This window comes from Nyctereutes procyonoides, unplaced genomic scaffold, assembly GCF_905146905.1.
Source record: "Nyctereutes procyonoides isolate TBG_1078 unplaced genomic scaffold, NYPRO_anot_genome, whole genome shotgun sequence".
Lineage (NCBI taxonomy): Eukaryota > Metazoa > Chordata > Mammalia > Carnivora > Canidae > Nyctereutes > Nyctereutes procyonoides.
This window is the reverse complement of record NW_026575139.1, coordinates 25,544,233-25,565,768: the sequence shown is the minus strand read 5'-3', so window position 1 is coordinate 25,565,768 and position 21,536 is coordinate 25,544,233. Positions and strand designations below refer to the sequence as shown.

At 48.8% G+C, this 21,536-nt stretch overlaps 1 protein-coding gene across 2 annotated transcripts in view; it reads right to left on the bottom strand.

The window, feature by feature from the left end:
- MIDEAS (mitotic deacetylase associated SANT domain protein) overlaps positions 1-21,195 on the bottom strand; it is a 69,657-nt gene extending 48,462 nt beyond the window's left edge. Inside the window, exons 1-2 of one of the 2 annotated variants that reach the window (XM_055303952.1) lie at positions 21,067-21,195; positions 19,428-19,627 (exon numbers count right to left, since the gene is read on the bottom strand). The gene's annotated coding sequence lies outside the window, so the exon portion shown is untranslated. The remainder of the gene's footprint in view (positions 1-19,427; positions 19,628-21,066) is intronic. The other variant, XM_055303951.1, reaches the window with a different exon arrangement.
- Positions 21,196-21,536: the final 341 nt, after the last annotated feature.

Sequence of the window (21,536 nt, the reverse complement as noted above, 5' to 3'; positions counted from 1 at the left end):
AGTACTACTATTGCTACCACTATTACCACTACTACTACTACTATTACTCCTACCACCACAACCACTACTGAGGATCAATATCCTGGCTTCTGGGCCCTGCAAGGCAAAGTCCACAGAGCTGAGAGACTCCATTGCCTGAGCTCAGTAGCTGTTAGGCAATCAAGCTTTCATAAAGTGACTTGCAATTTCCCAGAGATCAGAAGGACCCCTGTTCCAGACGCTTCCAGAAACTCCCACGGAAGCAGGCAGTTTTGTTGTGATATGGAACAAGCTCTTTACTGGGAGTCAGGAGAGCAAAGTTTTAAGCCCAGTTCTTCCTCTAGTCTTCTGGATGATCCCATGCAGGACTTATCAACACATTCATTGAAGGTCTAACTAAATGCTTGATGAGATATAAGCCCACTGGGTCCACTTAGCACCCTGAGAGGAAGCCCTCTAATGATCCCTATTATACAGATAAGGAAGCTGAGGTTCAGAAAGCTTAAACACCTCTTCCAAAGTCACACAGATGGAATTCAATCACTGGCCTTTCAGAGTCCTTCTCTCTGCTATATGAGGACATCTCCTTGGGCTTGTGTCTTCCCAGTAAGGAAGCTGAATAATGAGGAGTCACAGACTGGAGTCTCAAAATCCATTCTCACTCCCCAGGTATATTTTATTTGACCCATAGTATGTGTTTGATTTGAAGTGAATTAAATTTCCTATCCACATTTTTTTAAATCAGGAGATTGAAACTAAAAATCAGGATTTCCAGGGGCACCTAAGTGGCACAGGTGGTGAAGTGTCCCACTCTTGGTTTTGGCACAGGCCATGATCTTGGGGTCATGATCTCAGGATTGTTGAGATCAAGCCCCATGGCAGGTTTTGTCCTCAGCACAGAGTTTGCTTGGGACTCTCCCCCTTGCCCCTCCACACCTCCTTCAAATAAATAAATCTTTTTTAAAAAATAAAAAATAGGGCAGCCCAGGTGGCTCAGCGGTTAGTGCTGCCTTCAGCTCAGGGCCTGATCCTGGAGACCTGGGATTGAGTCCCACGTCAGGCTCCCTGCATGGAGCCTGCTTCTCCCTCTGCCTCTCTCTCTCTCTCTCTCTCTCTCTATTCTCTGTGTCTCTCAATAATAAATAAATAAAATCTTTTAAAAATAAAATAAATAAATAAAAATAAAAAATAAAAATAGTAAAAATAAAAGTCAGGATTTCTGGTTTGTCATGAAAAACACTGGAAAAAAAAAGAAAAGAAAAAAAAAAGAAAAACACTGGAATACTGGCCACACCAAGCCCTCCTTCTTGGAGGTGAAGCAGAGTAGCTACAGGAGGGGACTAGCATTAGAGAGAACAGCACCACCTTAGGAGCACCACTGTGGTGGGACTTCCACACCCCAATTTTTCATTGCTCCCTTGGCCACTTATCATCTCACTTGAGATATTTTCCTACACCCAGCCAACCTCTCTTACTGAGAATGCCCCTGTTCCCATGGGCCTTTGAATGAGTGACCCTTAAACCAAATGAAGTCCAAAGCCCTCTCAGCCCTAACATCCTACCTGGCTCATCCCAGAAGCCTCCCAGCAGCTCCCACAAGGAGGTCACTTTATGAGCCTATTTTGGAACCACTTAAGGAAGCCCCTGCCTCACACCTGCCTCCCCTTAGGCTTCCATCACCGGGACCCCAGTGTCTGTCCCTCTCCTTCCCTTCCCCTCCCTCCACACCCAGAGCACCAGTCCCAGCCAGTGAGGGAGTGAGCCAAGCATGTGGGGAGATGGGTTAGCCCAAGCCAGGGGAGGGGCCCCACCCAGGAGGGAGTGAGGAAGGCAGGACTCTGTGTCTCCCAATAGGAAAGTGGTTTAAGGAGACAGATGGAAGTGGGGAGGCTCTACAGTCACAGAAGTCGAACACGGTTTGACACATGATGAAACACAAACAGAAAATCATCAGGAGGAAGAATGTACAGTCTCAGCAGCAACTTAAGATATGCAAATAAGAGCACCATTAGGGACTCATTATGGCCTAGAGTCCACATGCAAATAAATAAATTAATTAAACAAGAAAGATGCTGGGGCGCCTGGGTGGCTCAGTTAGTTAAGCAACTACCTGGGGCTCACGGCACCATCTCAGGGTCCTGGGATAGACACCCCCCCACCACCACCAGAGTTGGACTCCCTGCTCAGCGGGGAGTCTGCTTCTTCCTTTTTTTTTTTTTTTTTTAAGGTTTTATGTATTTATTCATGAGAGACACAGAGAGAGAGAGGCAGGTTCCATGCAGGGATCCCAGGATTCCGGGATCACGCCCTGGACCAAAGGCAGGTGCTAAACCGCTGAGCCACCCAGGGATTCGGGCTTCTTCCTTTCCCTCTGCTCTCCCCTCCCCTCCACTGGTGCTCTCTCTCAAATAAATAAAATCTTAAAAAAAAAAAAAAAAAAGCTGCTGATGGCAAGGCCATTTCAACAGACATTGTTATGGCACTATAAGCTGTTTAAACCTTTCTAGAATGTGATTTGGCACACTGTGTTGCAACAGTTGAAGACCTTGATTAGGTAATTATGGTTAGGAGACCAGATTCCATGAAAATAATCTAAAATGCCATCACAAAGGAGTTTTTACAAAAGATGCTCATAACACCTATATATAGACCCCCAAAACTGAAATCCATTCAGATGATGGTATGATATGGTAACAGAATGAAACATGAAAGGGATCAGCAAATGGAAACAATCTGATGAAAACATTTGATGAAATCATGCTATATGACAAAATCAGCACAAAGAAATAATAAAGGTGGACTTACAAACTATGTTAAAACATCCACAGGAATGTTAGCAATCAGAAGAGCATAAATTGAACAGCATAAATTGCTAAGGTGTAATGTTAACTCTAAGTTGATATGAGTTATGGTTTAAATAAAAATAATAATGATGTAGTGTCAGGGCCCTTGAATAGGATTTCCTCACCATAAAGATACCCCAGCCCAGCTCCCAGGAAGTAGGTAAGCCCAGGCTCCTGGCCTGATGAGAAGAAGGGAGGTCAGCTGGGAGAGAGGGCTAGGACTGTGGGCAGGAGGATGGCCCCAGAGCTTCCCTTAGCAAGAGGGCTCTGAAAGATACCTCTCGCTAGAGAAACAAAGTTATACAAATAAACCCACACCATTTAACCTCTAACGTCCTGGGTGCTAGATCTCACTGCTGCATTTTCACTCTCAATTTTACTAATACCTTATTTCAGCAACTTCAGAGGTGACACCAGGGCTCTCTGTGGGCTAGCCTAGGAACCCAACCGCCATTTATAGCATTGTTTCTATGGAAATGTGTTTCAAGCTTCAAGAAATCTAGCTGCTGACAACCCTGGGGCACACACGTGGTCTCTAAATTAGGGAACTGAGACAAGCAGTTATTGCTGGGTCCTGGGCTCAGGAAGACAGCTTATTACTTAGATCGTGTGGTAGTTCATACGTACACCACTGGCAATGATCCCCTGAGAGCAGGCTGGAGGTCACTGTACGGGGTGGAGAGGGGACCGCAGCATCTAGGAATGCACATAATAGTCCAGGGAAGCACAAGGATTATCTCCCCTGCCCCACCTGCAAACACATCACAGAAGATGTGTAACTGGCCTCAGTACCCCTCGTGAGTATCCAGGTGGGCTTTCCAATTGCTCCCTGACCCTGGCAAACTTCTAGCCACAAGGTCCCACTTTCAGTCTGATCTCAGAACAAAGAAACTGCAAACCTCTGACAGTTCTGGAATTTGGCTTCAGCAGATAGGTGCTTGAGATAACCAGGGCCCCAGCAGGGCCGGACATCTCTCCACACATGTACTGCTGCTGTGGCTTCTGTTTTAGCAGGCTCCAACCTGCCCGCACAAGGTCTGCCCACGGCTCTCCAGCCCCCACCCACCTCAGGACTCCAAACAACATGAGGAGTCTCCATTTCCTGCCCTGAACCACACTGGGCATAGGGAAAGGATGATCAACAGCACTCCACACAGATACCCCATGTCAAGAAAGTTCCCGACTAAGAAGAAAAGGCTACACACATGTGGGGAGGCAAGACCAAAGGGGAGTGAACAGTGAGAAGGCTATTCACCAGGAGTCCCAAGGTTCTGAGATGCCAGAGATATAAGAAAGTGGTCAGAAGAGGGTCAACTGCTCAGCCACAAGGCCACATCTACAGTTCCAAGTCCTAGCAGAGCTCATGGCAAAATGCAAGTTCAGAAGGCCCTGACTGCTAAGCCAGAGGTAGACTGGATAAATTCCAAGGCTAGCAATAAAGGGCAACTCAAAGTTTCAATACTATAATAAATATGCACGATACTGCAAACACCCAAGACACTAACTCACTAGGGCTCTACCTGGGTTAGGCAGGGCGGCAGGAAGTCAGTGTGCAAAGCACACCCTCACTACTGGAACTGCAGAAGAGAAAATAGGTTGCTTCCCCCTGTGGCTGAGGCCCCCAGGACCAGGCAGGCAGCCTGGAGGTGAGCAGGTGGCTCAGAGCTGAGACTCAGGACCACATATACTCATGCGGCTGGTTCCTTGGAATACCAGGTGTGAGCAATCATCTGGATTCTGAGGCCACTTGGAGGTCACTTGCACCAGGCACAGTCCATGCTGGGAGCCCTGCAGTCATACAGTTCGCCAGCCGGTGAGGTCAGGGCTTCCATTACCAAAAGACTCACTTGGCCAATCTGAATTCTTCAGCCCCTGTAGTGCAGGTGGCTGATAAGACATAGCACTTGTCTTCCTGGTAGTAACAGATGGGAGGCTTGGAGGTTCCTCCCTCTGGCCTTCCCACCCAGATCCAAAGTCTTTGATACATTAATGTCTTTTTTTAAATAAGTACATAAAGTATATATATTTCTAAAGCAATTTCAAACACACAAAATTCTCTATTCATATATGGCCACTTCACCTAAATCCAGGATTTACCATATGCCAATTTATACTATGGCCAATGTAATCAGTTTTTATGCACTCAAGTGTATGTGCAATATTGCCTGCTCAAGCAGAAACCACTTATCACCAAAATTTATCAATGCTTTCCTATGAATTAATATCATCTTCATGTTAATGTAGCAACTGCACGATATTCCACTGGTCTAGGTATCATGAACTCATGAATTACATAGCCATTTGGAACATTTAGGCTATTTACAGTTTCTTGGTATTTTAAACAATGTTGCTATAAATATCTTTATGTATATAGCTCTTTTCCTCCTTAGAATTATTTTCTTAGAATAAATTCCCAAGAGTAATACTGATAGGTAAAAGGAAATTAACCCTCTTTAATAGCTTCAAGTACTACATTTTTTTTTTTAAAGTAAGCTCCACACCCAGCATGGAGCCCAACGTGGGGCATGAACTCATGACCCCAAGATCAAGATCTCAGCTGAGTCAGACACTTAATTGACCAAGCCACCCAGATGCCCCTCAAGTTCTACATTTTAAAAATATATTGTTCAGGAGTGCCTGGGTGACTCAGTCAGTTAAATGTCCAACTCTTGATTTTGGCTCAGGTGTCAGGGGTCATGACATCGAGCTCCACATTGACTCCTTGCTGAGCTTGGAACCCACTTGGGATTCTCTCTCTCCCCCTCCCTCTGCACTCCTCCCCCCCCCCCCCCGCACAAGCATGCTCTCTCTTTCCAAAAATAAAAATACACACACACACACCACATATGTATTATGTGAGTTACCTGGATTGCCTATTTTCCAAGGTAGTCTTCCTACCATTCAAGGTCCACTCTTTTTTTTCCCCCCAAGATCTACTCTTAAAATCTACATTCCCCAAGTTCCCTTTGGGTGAGGCATCTGGAGTACACATCCTATGCTTGAATGGATGTTGGAGGTAACTCAACTGATTTGTTGTGGAGAGATGAAGAAGGAGAACAGGGATGTGGGTAGGGAGGTAGAGGACTGGGATGAATAGGAGCAGGGAGTAGGCCCCATGGAGGCAGAAATGAAGGCAAGTCCCACGGGATGTCCCTTCCAAAGCAAGCCAGTTTGCTTAGACATCAAACCTGCCCTACCACCCAAGCTTCCTCTGAGCTGATCTTCCAGGAGCCAAGAACAAAAACACACTTCAATGGGTTCCTAAAGACCTTGCAAATACTACGTGCTTCTGAGTTCTAGAAACATACTCTGCAAACAATATAAGCCATGCACTCACCACCCATGCATGTGTGGGCTCAGCCCTAAGGGTGGTGCGACTTTAAGGAAAAAAGTTTAAAAAAAAAAAAAAAAAGAAAAAGAAAAAAGTTCACCTGATTAGCCATGGCAGGAAGATGCTTCTCCACAGCACTCTCTAAGTGGCATGCAGACCCCAGACAACTGTTCAATACCAGGAATGCTCTGGAGAGTCATCAGGTTCCACTATGATGCACCATAAAGACACCACCTGCCAGATCCTGTTCACAGGCTTGTGGAATTTTTTTTAAGGATTTTATTTCTTTATTTGAGAGAGAGAGAGAGAGAGAGAGAGAGAGAGAGCACGCACAAGCAGGGGGAGTGGCAGAGGGAGAGGGAGCAGCAGACTCCTTGCTGAGCAGGGAGCCTAACACGGGGCTTGATCCCAAGACCCTGAGATCATGACCTGAGCCGAAGGCAGACGCTTAACCGACTGAGCCACCCATATACCCCAGGCTTGTGGAATTTCTGAGCAGGAAAGAACCACATAGTAGTCCATAAACAAACTGAGACCCCAAATCTCTGCCTTGGGGTCCCCCACTGTACCCTACAATCCATTGTCAGGAGGACCCATTCCTCTTTCCCCTGAGCATGAAGAGCCACAGTCCATCCTGTCACCAGATTAAATAAGGCTTTCATTTTCAGGAGTCTCAGTCTCTCCTTTCACCATCTACTGTTTCATTTTTCTTAGTCCCTTCCTGGTTCAAAGCCGGCAGACAGTGCCAAGCATGAAAACTAAGGGATTCCCTCTGGGAAGCTGGTATTTATTCTTTTTTTAAGGATAATGAGGAGGATGCCACCTTTAAATCAGCTTCTCATCACAGATGTCTCTTCAGGGTGAGGAAGACCCAGATGCCAGGCTTTGTGTCCCTAAGTCCCCTCTCCACCCTCACCAGGGCCACCTTGGCAGGCTCAGAGAAACAGCAAAGCCATCAAGGCACTGGCTCCATCAACAGGTGCAAAGGAAGGGAGGCTAGCGTCCTATAGCGGGTAAGTTCCACTGCAGAGATGCTAGGGTGGAAGCTCCAGAAGGCAGCAGGGAAGCAGGTCCTGTGGGCGTCTGCCAAGAAGAAAAGGGCAGGGAGGGCATTCATGGGATGGGGAGCAACAATGTACAAGGCACAGAGGAGCCAAAGTGCACTGAGCAGCAGAGAGAACACCATCAGCTATGCTGGGGAGGGAGTGGTTGCAGAAGAGGTGGAAAGGTGCCCCAGGCCTCCAAAGAGGGCCTCGTGTGCCATTCTGAGGAATGCTACCTTTCTGCAGGATGTGGGAAGCTCTCAAAGGTTTTTAAGACAGGGGATGTGATCAAAGCTGTGTTTTAGTAAAATAACCAGGTCTGTCAAGACTTCTTTCCCATTTCAGTGCTGCTTTTTTTTTTAAATTATTTTATTTGAGAGAGAGAAAGAGAGAGAGAGAGAGAGACAGCAGAGAAGAGAAAGAGAACACAAGTGGAGAGGAGCAAAAGGAGAGGGAGAAGCAGGCTCCCTGCTCAGCCCCATGCGGGGCTCGACTCAGGGACTCCAGGATCATGACCTGAGCCAAAGGCAGATGCTTAGCCGACTGAGCCACCCAGGCACCCCTTTTGCAGTGCTGCTTTTAACATGTTATTTTATAGGGACACAAATGCACAAGTCAGTATAAATCGTGCCAGAGTACTGGCCAGGAACACTCCTGCTTGTCCTTCTGGAAGGCCAGCCTGATTCCACATTGGTGACCAAGCCTCACCTCTGGGATCACCTCCAGTTCAGGCTGTAAGAACCTAGCTCATACCACGCCCAGCTCCATGGAGGCAGCAGCTCCCACTTTCAGGGAACAGGGGAAAGGACTCTCGGAATGCTGGCAGTCGCCCCGGCCTGAGTCCAGTACGTTCAAAACTACGTTTTTCTTTTTCTTTTTAAGGGAAACAAAATCCTTTGTCTAAGGCCACTAGAACTGAATGATCAAGATTTCAGCCAAGGTACCCTTGGTTCAAAGAGTTATCACCAGAGGATCTGAGAGTAAGAAGGGAGCCAGTGCTCACCTAATGCAACACCCTCTCACTGTGTGGATGAGGAAACTGGGCAGGAATGTGATCGCAGATGCTGACAGCCCAAGGCAGACAAGTTCCTGCTCCTTGGGCTCTCTCTCTGGCAGGATACTGGCTAGAACATCTCAATGAGGCTGACATCTTCAGAACTGGAGAGGTGCCCAGTTTTGTTGCCTTGGACAGCTGGGGCACCAGGGACCTCAACCATTCCACAAACCAAGCCTGAAGCCAGAATTCCAACCTCCAGCCTGAAAAGCAAGGTAGTCCCTCCCAAACACCTCATGGCCCTGAGAGTCTTGCCCAACCCCACAGGAGAAACAGAATTCAAGCTGTTAGCTGGAGAGAGCCAAGCCTTGGACTCTGTCCTCACAGGCAGCGATAAAGTTTTCCAAGTGGAATCAAATGTGCAGGGAGGATCCAGCTGCTGGGATGACCTCTCTTTTCCACTGGAATCATTCAGACTCCAGAGCAGAAATCCAATTGCTAATGAAATGCTTAGCTCTCCAGAGCATATAAGAATCCTGCAGTGTAGGGCAGCCCGGGTGGCTCAGCGGTTAAGCGCCGCCTTCTGCCCAGGGCATGACCCTGGGGACCCGGGATAGAGTCCCACATCGGGCTCCCTGCGAGGAGCCTGCTTCTCCCTCTGCCTGTGTCTCTGCCTCTCTTTCTCTCCGTGTCTCTCATGAATAAATAAAATTAAAAAAAAAAAAAAAAAAGAATCCTGAAGTTTAGCTGGAGGCTGAAAGATTCAGAAAAATGTCAAAAAAAGATTACAATCAAGATGTAGATATTTTCAGTGGCCTAAGGGGATGCTCTGTCTCCTCCTCCCATGTCCACTTTCAGGCAACGGGCACTGTGAGTCCTGGCAGGAGGCAGAGCTCCACCTGTTTCTAGGGAGGCTGTAACCTCCAGGGCCTCATTCTTTAGTGCCCCTCCACCCCCAGCAGGGAGATCACGGGCATGTGACTTGAGCTGGACAACCAAATGCTCAGCCTGGGTTCCGCCTCTGGAGCGAGTGGCACAAAAGAGCAGGGAGAGTTCAGAACTCACTCTGGAGCGGGGAGTGGCATCCGGGGCGGCTGGCGGCAGTGATGCGTGGCCAGCAGCATTAGCACCTTTGCGTTGGTTCCAGCCTCCCAACTTCCCGCGGGCCTGAGTACATCTGGGCCCTCGCTAGTCAGGCTTTCAGTAAGCCACCATGTGCTCTCCCAACGCATTCCTTTTCTCCTTAATTCAGCCAGAGTCCTAACAAGCGGACTACCCCACCATGTCCTTTTACCCTCACAATGGTTACTCCGCCCCCCCCCCAAGATAACATCTACGCTCAAGCTTCTATCTCTTCGTCTGTGAAAAGAGTCTAATTTAAATACCCACGTCTGAGAGGATTGCAGCCACCTAATAACCACAAATATGGACAAATGCCATAAATGCTGAATATAACAACTTCTCTGTCTCTGGTTCTACTGGTTTGGGGCACTAATATCAGAAATTAAAGGCAATGCCACTCCCTTGGACTCTTCCCTATTTCTCCACCAACTCAGGAAAGGATGACCTTGGAGACAGGAAACCTGGCTTCTAGAACTTGCCCGTGTCACTTTAACCCTGGGACAGGTGCTACCCGTACGACCTATTTCACAGAGAGGTGAAAACAAATGAGAAGCCAAGGTGGCACAGTCCTAATAGCCCCGTAATTCCTAGCTTGATCGTCCTTTGCAGTCCTCTCTTTCTTGACGTCCCCAGTGATCAACACCTGATCAATTTCAATTCAATTTAATAAATACTTATGGAGAACCTTCCATGTGCCATATGCTGTACTAGGTGCACAAAATCACGGTCCCTGTTTTCATAAAATGCAAGACCTCCTCATCCTTCAGCTTCTATGACGCCACGTTCTCCTGGGGTTTTTTCCTTGCCATTCCTTCCTTCCAAGTATCTACTGCTGATTCCTTCATGCTGCACCTCTTACATGGTGCCCTCCTCACCTTCTACTATATTCTCCTCATGGGTGATGCCATCGCCTTCCCTATCTTCAACTACCTTCTATGGGGATCCCCAAATGTCTGTTCCAGAATGTCTGAGAGGCAGAGGGGCTAAAGGGAGGTAATTGAGTTTGTTTGGAACTGGTCTTGAAGCTACAGCTGGAAAGTAGGTAACTATTGTTTTTAAATATTTATTTATTTAAGATTAAGAGAGAGAGAGCATGTTGGGGATAGGACAGAGGGAGAGGGAGGAGAGAAGCAGATTCCCCACTGAGTGTGGAGCCGGACTCGGGGTAGCATCCCAAGACCCTGAGACTGACCTGCACTGAAATCAAGAGTTGTCGCTTAACTGCCACCCAGGTGCCCCAGTAAGTAATCATTTTTACTTAAATGCTGTTTATTTGAGATGACTTAGTGAGGGAATCACAGAAGGGCAACCCCCCCATATCTTGGGGATCTCCTGCCTGGACCCATATGTACAACTAGCCACTAGACACCTCTCTCGGATGTCCCAATGGATACTCCCAATTCAACATGTCTGAAATTAGACTCAGCCTCTCCCCTAAAATCTGTTCTTCTTCCTATGTGTCTTAAGTAGAAACCCGAGCAAATACTCTGACTTCTCCCTTGCTCTGTATAGAGCAAGGGAGAAGTCTGCTCTGGCTCACACTCTTCTTCTGTTTTGCCTCAGTGACTGCAACGATCTCCTTCCTCACTGGTCTCTTTGCTGCCCATCTTCCCCTATCTCTAGTCAATCCTTCGTATTACAACTAAATGATCTTTCAAAAAGAAAATCAGGGATGCTTGGGTAGCTCAGTGGTTGACTGTCTGCCTTCAGCTCAGGGAGTGATCCTGGAGTTCTGGAATTGAGTCCCACATCGGGCTCTCTGCATGGAGCCTAATTCTCCCTCTGCCTGTGTCTCTGCCTCTCTCTCTGTGTCTCTCATTAATAAATAAATAAAATGTTTTTTTTTTAAAGAAGAAATCAATCTCTCTCCCTCTCTCTCTCTCTCAAACACACACACACACACACACACACACACACACACACACAGAGTCCTCTGTGGCTCCCACTGTTCCCATAGTGAGGTCCAAACCTCTCAGCCCACACCTGGCCCTGGCCTGCCCCTCTCAGCTCTCTCTCTCACCAGTGCCCCATCATACCCCGCTGTTTGCAGTTTCCAGAGCAGACCATGTTGTGTCACACCTCTACTCCACTTGCCTCAGCTGTTTCCCACATTGAGAATGCCCTGATTCTTTGCCACCTGATGAACACCTACTCATTTGTTAGAACTCCACTCAAAAATCAGGTCCTCCAGGAAGCCTTTCATTCCTTCATTCATCCACCCTACAGCATTCACCAAGCACAGGCACCATGCAAGGCACTGGGACCACCCTGGACCTTTCTTAACACTCCTGTCTCTCCTCTGGCCTAGCAAAAGTGACAAGCCCCTCAGCAGACCCCTGAACACATTCACACTGACATCCATGCCACTAACTGTCCTGGACTTTTTTTAAAGATTTTATTTATTTATTCATGAGAGATACAGAGAGAGAGAGAGGCAGAGACACAGGCAGAGGGAGAAGCAGGCTCCATGCAGGGAGCCCAACGCGGGATTCAATCCCGGGACTCTGGAATCATGCCCTAGGCCGAAGGCAGGTGCCAAACTGCTGAGCCACCCAGGGATCCCTTGTCCTGGACTTTTATACATGTCTGTCTCCCTCACAGACCGTGAGCACCTTGGGGGGCATAGCCGAATCTTCTTTGTCTTTGTACCCCCAGTACCTAGCACAGAGCACACAACAGGGATTCAATAAATGCATGTTGCATGAGTGAGTGAAAGAATCAAGACCGTAGGAGAAAGCACCCTGTAAACCATGCTGGACAGGGTTACCACTGCTGCTCTGGCCAGCTTTCTCTCACTGTAACTGGGTAAGCCACATCCTAAATGCCAGGCTGGGGTTCAGCACAGCCTCCCTAAAGAAATGGTAGAGCAAATTCTGAGCTTTTCACCACATCTAGTGCAAGTAGAAGTGGGGTTGAGGAGTGGCTCTTGGCTCCTGAGTTTTCACAGAACACGTACTCTTGGGAAGCCACAGAAGTGGACATAGACTCATGTGGAAGATCCCTGGCAAGCCGCTTACAACAGCCTCTGATAGGGAGACTGGATGGGGACAGAGGAGAGTGGACAGAGGGCTAGTGCCTTAGGGCAGAGGAAAGTATGTTCCTGGGCCTTCTCCTGGGTCACTCATGGGACAACTGGGATCTTAGGAAGCAAGAGGATTCCTTCATTTCCTCAGTGTTGCCCAACTCACGTTCTGTGCTTAGAAAATACAAAGTAATCTTATTGGCCAACAGAGCCTGGCTAGGAGTTTTTAGGGACTCAACAGGTTGATAGCAATTAAGATCAATTAAGACTGTAATGAGATAATAAATTGGTAAAAAGGCTATTAAAAAGGCATCCTAGTCTCTTGTTAAAGACCTCCCCCTACCCCCCCCCTCTTGTTTGTGGTTGTTTGTGAATTGCTTCTTTTTAAATCTTTGTGTAGTGGAGGCATCTAGGTGGCTCAGTGGTTGAACATCTGCCTTTGGCTCAGGTCGTGATCCTGGAGTCCCAGTTTCGAGTCCTACATTGGGTTCCCGGTAGGGAGCCTGCTTCTCCCTCTGCCTATGTCTCTGCCTCTCTCTGTGTCACTCATTAATAAATAAATAAAATCTTAAAAAAAAAAATAACCTCTTTCCCTGTGTTCTAGTCAACTCTAAAAGTCGATTGTTTAGGGGTGCCTGGCTGGCTCAGTCAGTGGAGCATGCAACTTGATCTCGGGGTCGTGGATTCAAGCCCCATGTTGGGTATAGAGATTACTTAAAAATAAAATCTTAAAATAAATAAAGGTTGATTACTTAGTGAAACCACAGATTCTAGAAATTATTGGCTTATTAAGTGCAGTTTATGCATAACTTTTCAGAAATAGTTTTCTATGTAAATCTCAGTTTCACTCAAGTATGCTCTTCAAGAATATTTTTAGATTATTTATTTATTCAAAAAAGAGAGATGGACAGCCCCGGTGGCTCAGTGGTTTAGCGCCGCCTTCAGCCCAGAGCATGATCTTGGAGACTTGGGATCAGGTCCCACGTCAGGCTCCCTGCATGGAGCCTGCTTCTCCCTCTGCCTGTATTTCTGCTTCTCTCTCTCTCTCTGAGTCTCTCATGAATAAGTAAATAAAATCTTAAAAAAAAAAAAAGAAAGAAAAAAGAGAGAGAGAATGAGGAAAGAAAGGCAGACAGAGAGGGAGAAGCACCCTCCCCCACTGAGCAGGGAGTCTGATGCCCAGCTTGATGCCAGGACTCTGGGATCATGACTGGAGCCAAAGGCAGACGTTTAACCAACTGAGCCACCCAGGCAATCCTCTTCAAGAATTTTCTTTTTTTTTTAATTTTTATTTATTTATGATAGTCACAGAGAGAGAGAGAGGCAGAGACATAGGCAGAGGGAGAAGCAGGCTCCATGCACCGGGAGCCCAACGTGGGATTCGATCCCGGGTCTCCAGGATCGCGCCCTGGGCCAAAGGCAGGCGCTAAACTGCTGCGCCACCCAGGGATCCCAAGAATTTTCAATTCAAAGCCCATTCAACATATTAACTTCAACACTGTGTGTAGTCAAGAAAGACAGGGAGCAGCCCAAATGCTCTTCTGTAGGAGACTAGTTACATAAATGATGGCATGTGCATACAGGAGAATACAATCTAGCCACTGGAAAAAATGAGGCAGCTCTACATGCATTGTTATAGAATAATCACCAAGATACGTTAAGTGAAAAACACAGAATGCAGAACCTTGTGTATAGTATGCCACAATATGTATTTATCTTCAGATTTTCTTCAATCTGCAGAGGCTACCTCTGGAAGCATGGCTGAAAAATGACAAATCAGAATTGCCTAAGAAAGGGACACTGAAGAAGTGAAGAAATGGGAAATATTAGAGAATGGGAAATTAATTTTTTCAAAGTTTCATGTTATCAAATTTATCAATATTTTCTTCCTTTTTTTTTTTCTTAAGATTTTTCCTTATTTATTCATGAAGGACACAGAGAGAGAGAGAGGCAGAGAACTAGGCAGAAGGAGAAGCAGGCTCCATGCAGGGAGCCTGACGTGGGACCTGATCCCAGGTCTCCAGGATCATGCTCTGGGCTGAAGGCGGCGCTAAACCACTGAGCCTGATGCGGATCCCTCGATCCCAGGACCCTGGGATCATGACCTGAGCCGAAGGCAGAGGCTCAAACACTAAGCCACCCAGGTGCCCCATGCTTTGTATCTTTCTTAAGAAGATCTTCCTTCTCTCAAGGTTAAAATAGATATTTAAGGGCGTAAAAAAAATTTTTTTAATTAAAAAAAAAAGATATTTAAGGGCGTCTGGGTTGCTCAGTCGGTTAAATATCTGGCTTCTTCTGCTCAAGTGAACCCTGAGTCTGGCTCCCTACTCAGCAGTAAGTCTGCTTCTCTCTCTCTCTCTCTCTCTCTCTCTCTCTGCCTCTCCTCCCTTCTCATTCTCTCCATATATATCAAATAAATAGATATAATCTTTTAAAGGAATGGGCACCTGGGTGGCTCTGTAGGTTAAGTGTCTGCCTTTGGCTCAGGTCATGATATCTGGGTCCCGAGACTGAGCTGGGCATCAGGCTCCCTGAGCCTGCTTCTCCCTCTCCCATTCCCTCTGCTTGTGCGCTCTCTCTCTCTCTCTCTCTCTCTCTCTCTGGTGAATAAATAAATAAAATCTTTAAAAAAAATCTTAATAAAATAAAATATATTTTTCTAATTCTACTGTATTTGTATATGTGGGCATAATATGTATAGTAATCTGCTACCTAACGAAGTGACTTTTAAGACTTACTTTATACCATATAACTCATCTCTTTTGAATCTTCGACCTTATTTATATATTACCTTAAATAGACAATGGAGGAGAATAATCTACCAGATTTTATTTTTAAATAAAACAAAATGGCGGGGGGCACCTAGCTGGCTCACTTGGTGGAGCATGTGACTCTTGATCTCAAGGTTGTGAGTTCAAGCCCCATGTTGGGTATAGAGATTAGTTGAAAATAAAATCTTTTTTTTTTCTTTTTTGAAAATAAAATCTTAAAAAATAAATGAATAAAATGAAATTTTAAAAGAATCTCTCTTATAGGGTACATTTTATGGTATGTGAATTATATCTCAATTCAAAAAGAAAGAATCTAGCTTATATGGCAAACTTGAGACTAACTGCATGAGAACTGGTGGAGTCAGAATCCTCCCAGTCAAGGCCAATGTTAGGGTTTAGCCAGGATCTCCCAGAGACTCAGTTTTATAGGGTAGCCTAGTTTTGTAGGTTCAATGCCTCTTTGGGCAAAACAAACCTGCAACTAACCAGGAAGCACCTCTTTGTCTTCCTCCAAAGTCTTGCCTGAGAGTTGGCCCTAACTCGATCTACCAACCTGGTTCCCTTGGAAGGACAGGCCAACCCAGATGACAAAGGATCTCCCCAGAGAGCTGGTGCTCAGGCATAGAACATTGTAGGGCAGGTCAACTGGGCTCAAGTCAGGACAAGGAGGAGCCAGTGTGGAAGCTGGACAGATACCATCTGGCGCCCATGGGGAAGAGGTGCTGGAAATGGAACAGAACAATGAAGTGCAAAGCCAGGAGGCGCCAAAGAGGCTAATAGGCAGGAGGGGTCAGCGCTGGGTAACTATTCAGAATACAGACCAAGAGCCCTGGTCCTTGGTGCTTGGCATGGCTGCGTGTGTCCATACACAAGCAGACAGTATTGGACCGCTATTGCCATCTGTATCATTATTGTCATCGTCATCATCATCATCATCATCATCATCACCACTATCAAACTGTTACTGGGACTTGCTATGAGTAGGGTACCAGGCATGGAGATAGAAATACATTGAAAACGGATTTCAGGACGCCAGGGTGGCTCAGCGGTTAAGCACCTTCCTTCGGCCCAGGGTGTGATCCTAGAGTGAGTCCCACATTGGGCTCCCTGCATGGAGCCTGCTTCTCCCTTTGCCTGTGTCTCTGCCTCTCTCTGTGTTTCTTATGAATAAATAAATATTTAAAAAGAAAGAAAACAGGGATTTCTAGTTTAGTTGAAAAGTGGCCCAACCAAAGAATATTTAAGAAGCTGAATGAAGGGGATCCCTGGGTTGCTCAGTGGTTTAGCACCTGCCTTCAGCCCAGGGTGTGATCCTGGAGTCCTGGGATCGAGTCCCACGTCGGGCTCCCTGCATGGAGCCTGCTTCTCCCTCTGCCTGTGTTTCTGCCTCTCTCTCTCTCTCTGTGTCTCTCATGAATAAATAAATAAAATCTTTAAAAAAAAAAAAAAAGAAGCTGAATGAAGGTGGGGTGCCTGGGTGGCTCAGTCGGTTGAGCATCCGACTTTTGATTTTGGCTCAGGTCACAATCTCAGGGTCCTGAGATTGAGCTCGGCATCAGCCTCCATGCTCAGCATGGAGTCTGCTTGTCCCTCTTCCTCTCCTCCCACCCATGCTCATACACACACTCTGTCTCTCAATTAATTAATTAATTAATTAATTAAATCTTTTTAAAATTTTTTTTAATTTTTATTTATTTTATGATAGTCACACACACACACAGAGAGAGAGGCAGAGACATAGGCAGAGGGAGAAGCAGGCTCCATGCAGGGAGCCCGACAAGGGACTCGATCCCGGGTCTCCAGAATCGCGCCCTGGGCCAAAGGCAGGCGCCAAACCGCTGCGCCACCCAGGGATCCCTAATTAATTATATCTTAAAAAAAAAAAAACGCTGAAAGAAGTGTATGATTGAAGCCCAAAGAAAATGTCAAAAATCCTTTAGACCGAGTTTTCATGTTTTCTTCAGTACAGGGCCCCAGTGAATGTTAACACAGGATGGGACAGGGGAACACGAACAGGGCTGGAGGGAAAGCAAGACTGAGCCAAGGAGAACAGAAGAAAAAGGCATTCCACGCTTCCGGGGAAGCATGAGAGGTAGGAATGCTTGCCACCAGCCGTTTGGACAAACACACAGAGTGGGTCACTGGGTCAGAGCAGAGGGTTAGGGCAGGAGAGCCACAAGGGCCAGACCCCTGCATGGAAGGCCCTGACTGCCAGCCTAGAAGTTTGATCTCACAGTGCAGACAGTGGGGAGCCATTGAACGTGGCTGGGCAAGAGGGTGACCCTTGCCACCAGGCATTTTAAGTGACATTACAGAGAGCTCTTTATCCCGGGCTTATGCAAAGCCTTGTGTATACTTCAAGTAGCACTTGATACGGAAAGTCGTAAAGCAAGGCTCTGTGTCATGTAGAGGAGGCAAAAAAAATGGTTTAAGAGTCTCACAAAGAGATGCTTCAGTGAGTAAGAGAAATGAAGGGGAGAACATTTTAAAGAAGGAAACATTTTAAAGAAGGAGACAGAACTGCGAGGCATCTGGAAAACTGTAGCACTTTCTTCAGAGTCTGGCATGCCCTCTTGCAGCTGGGGGTGTTCTGCCTCCTTTTTTGGAGGTTAGCTGTGGTGTCAAAACACCGGATTGTGGTGTAGAGAGTGAGGCAGCTGGGAGGAGGCGGATGAACAGAAATATAAACATCAGGCCTGGAGAGCGTAAAAGGCCTTCCCTCAGAGACCACCTTCGTGCAGGGGACCTTTTCCTTTGCCTCTCGCAGGGGGCACTTGGGGATTTTCGACCAAGTTGCTGAGCTTGCCAGTTACCTCCAAGAGTTTCTCCTCTTAAAACAAAGCGATTTTTAAAAATCTGTTGGGTTCTGATTCCGCGCTTTTCCAATATTGTTCCTAATTGTGCATGGCAAGGCAGCAGGGTTGCTCTGGGGCCACGAACTCAGCAGCAACATGGAGCCATAAAATCAGCATTTATGTAAGGTGGGAGAGGAAGTCAGGATTCAGCTTCCTGTGTTGCCCTGGGCCGTGCGTACAGCCAAAGGGCAAGCTCTATGAAGGCAGAGGCAATAACAGGACAAGCCAAGAGAAGGGCCCGAGTTAGGCACAGAAATGAGCCAGGCTGCACTGAAGATGTAGGCAGGCAATGATCCTGGTGGGGCCACAGCTCCAGGAAATGTCCTTCCTTCTTTCTCTGGCCTTTGCAAGGGGTCCCTCTCCTCCTCTCTCCTGCTCACACTCCTGGAGGGCCTGTCTGCACCTTGAGTCTCTGCAGGTTCTAAATTAACACAAAGTACTGCAACTCAGAACTGTCTCTTCCTTAAGGTCATAAGGAAATACTCACCCCCTCTGCCCCTGGAGGCTAGCTCTGGCTACCAGTACATCCTTACCAAAGCAACCAGGTCAGGCGATGCAGCTAACCAGAACCCTGACACTCAAGTTCAGGAAAAGCCCAAATGGACGCAGAGCAGGAGGCTGTACAGCTCGGGAACTCCTACAATAGTGGTGCTTTTTTTTGCTCTAAACTTCATTCCCTTGTAGCAACTGTGCCTGTACATCCCAGACTTTCTAGAAATGTGCTGATTTCACATGTTTTTTCTTGAGTCTCTCTGGAAGCACACAGGTGTCTGCCAGCGACTCTGCCCTCACGTTTTGGTTTGACAAATTGTCACCGTGCCCACGACACACAGTTGGCACGAGGCGGCAAAACGGCATTTTTCCTCCAGGTGAAACTCAGTCACTTGATTGGAGAGAAGGCCAGGCATGGGGAAGCTCCAGGGTGCCAGGGCCATCCGTTCCTGCCACTCTGAGCAGAGTGGCTGTCCAAGGACTGGGGTGGGCTGGTGCCACAGAGCCACACAACGTCCCCATGGGGGGTGCTAAGTGCTGTCTGGTGAGAGTCTTCCTCCTCAGCCTCTGTCTCTGGGAGGGAGTGGGTTGAGATATGGGGTGAGAGCAGAACTGCCCTGCCTGTATCCTGTACATGCTTTTTATGTTTTAAATCTTTCAACTATAGCTAGTCACATCTGAGGCCCTTAAGGAGAATCTGCTTGCCTTCTTTCCACACTTGCAGGTTTGACTCCCTTCCTACCCCACAGAAGCTCAGTAGGTATGAGGACCCCCACCCTTCTCTGTGCAGCAGGCCTGGCTCAGAAAATGGGCCTCAGGCTCTTCTGGGGCAAATGGACTTGAGTCACTCCTCTGGAGGTAACTCCCCACCCCCACCCCCACTTTGTCCACCCCAGACACCATCACAGACACACAGTCTCAAAGCCCCAGCACTTTTCCCTTTGCCCAGAACACAATAAAGGAATTAGAACCTACCTCCTAAGTTTCTGCAGCTGACACTTCAAGGCTCAAAGTCTAGGTCGCCAGCTCAGTCACACACATCTGACGTGTCCTCTTTGCAACCAGGCCCCACTCCAGCCACCGTGCAATTTTGTTAATTCAAACTGCTTTCCCGTTTAGGGAGGTTGATAGCCATCGCCCATCTCCTTTTCCTGCTGACGTCATCCCACATTTTTCTACAGACACAAATAAGGGTACAGTTCCTGGGATAGTTTTCAGGTTGCCTAGGGTGGGAGTGGAGGGATCCTGGCCTCCTGAGTCTACCTCCCTTCTCTGGCGTTTGGCAAGTTGTCCGAGGTTAAGGGAGAGGCAAGGAAATAAATCACCTAGCTAAGGTGAAAGGCCAGAAAGAACTTGGTGACTCGCAGCTCAAGCCCAGATCTGTCCTGGGCATTTGCAATGCAAATCTGCGTTTTGTTCGCAGCCACCATGGTCTTGCACAATAGCCTGTGTATAAACATCCACGCCAACAATGCCTGACTGTGCAATCACGCTGTAATTACAGGCCGGCAGGAAGCTGCTGCTAGGAACTGCACCATGCAACCCCTAGACGTCCCACGTCGTGCGTCTCCACGCACCGAGGTACATTCCAGGACACACGGCCGCGTCCCGCAGCTGCACGGCCCGCGGCTGCTACCCAAGCAGCCTCCCAGCCAGGGAGCCCCGGCGCCCCCCGCCCGGCCTGCCAGCCCAGCCCCGAGTTACTCTGCAGGGACGTCATAAACTTCTCAGCTGGTCTTTAAAAAGCCCTGCGCCACGAGGCTCCCGAGGGCGGCGGGAACCACCAGCAAAGTTCACAAGCACAATCCTGCAGCCCTAGCAGTTTTAGAAAACAGAAGAGAGCGAGATGCCACAGAGTGCACTGGAAGCGGGTTTTGGAGTTTTATATAGAAAACACTCACATATGTACGTGGGTGTGCTGACAGTTTTTATGGCTAAATTGCAAAGTGTTAGGCCTTAGGGATTACTGTCGGGTTCGGGACTTGGTGTGGGAGGAAGAAGGGTGGGGAAGTCGGGAGGGATTTGTCGAAAGGGGGCTTGGGGGGCAATTCTGGTGTCGCTTTTGGGAAATGCGTGGGGTTGTTTTCCCAAACGTCGGAGTTGCTCTGCTCTTCGTCACTGGAGGGCCGAGCGAAGAAAAGTGGGGGGAAAGTTCCTTTAACTTCCTTCCTGCAACCTCACCGAGGGCTGCGAAGAGGAAGAGCACGTTTCCCCGGGAAGCACCGGGCAGGGCTGGCGGGGCGGCTGCGCCCAGCCTGTGGGACTGCGGGACGCGGGGCGGAGCAGCGGCCCCGCACGCAGGCCGCGGGCGCCCCCCTGCACCCCTCCTCTCGCAAACGGCGCCTGGAGAGGCCCGGCTGCAGCGCCGGCTCTCTTAAGCCCCGCGGCAAGCCGGCGGCAGCAGGGGCGCAGCCTGGGGTCCCCGACTCGGCCGCCGAGCGCCCCCCTCCCCGCCGTGCAAGGCCGCCCGCGCCCCCGCGCCTCGCGCCCCGCGCGGCTGGCCCAACCCGGCCCCCCACGACCCCGCCCGCGGGTCCAGGCCGCGGCCCCCCGCGTTTCCGAGCCCCCACGCCCGCGCCTCCGCGGCAGAGGGGGCGCCCAGCCCGCGGCTCACCTGCGCGTTGGATCCCGGGGCCGCCGGGAGGGGCGCGGGGTGCGGGGCGCAGGCGAGCGCGGCCCGCAGACTCAAACTTTGTTGCTCTCGGGACGGCGCAGTCGTCACTTCCTCGCGGAGCGGGCGGCGCGGCCCGGCGTGTGACCCAGCAGCTCGCGCGGTGGCGCGCCGGGCCCTGCAGCCGCCCGCCCGCGCCCCGGCTCTGCGCGCCCGGGGGGCCCGGCGCAGACTCCCGGCTCGGCGCGCGCAGGGCTGCGGGGGGCCGCGGGGGGCCGCGGGGGGCGCCCACCGAGCCTGCACCCTGCGGGGTCCTTAGGGCGCGGGAGAAATGCGACCGAACCTCTATTCTTAAGGTTGGGGTTCAGCCGCCCCCCCCCCGCGCGCTGGGGTTCCAGGGGGAAACACCCCCACCCCACAGACAAAAAGGTGGGGGTGGAGGAAGAGAAAGTTTTCCAGTTTCGCGTTGAAGG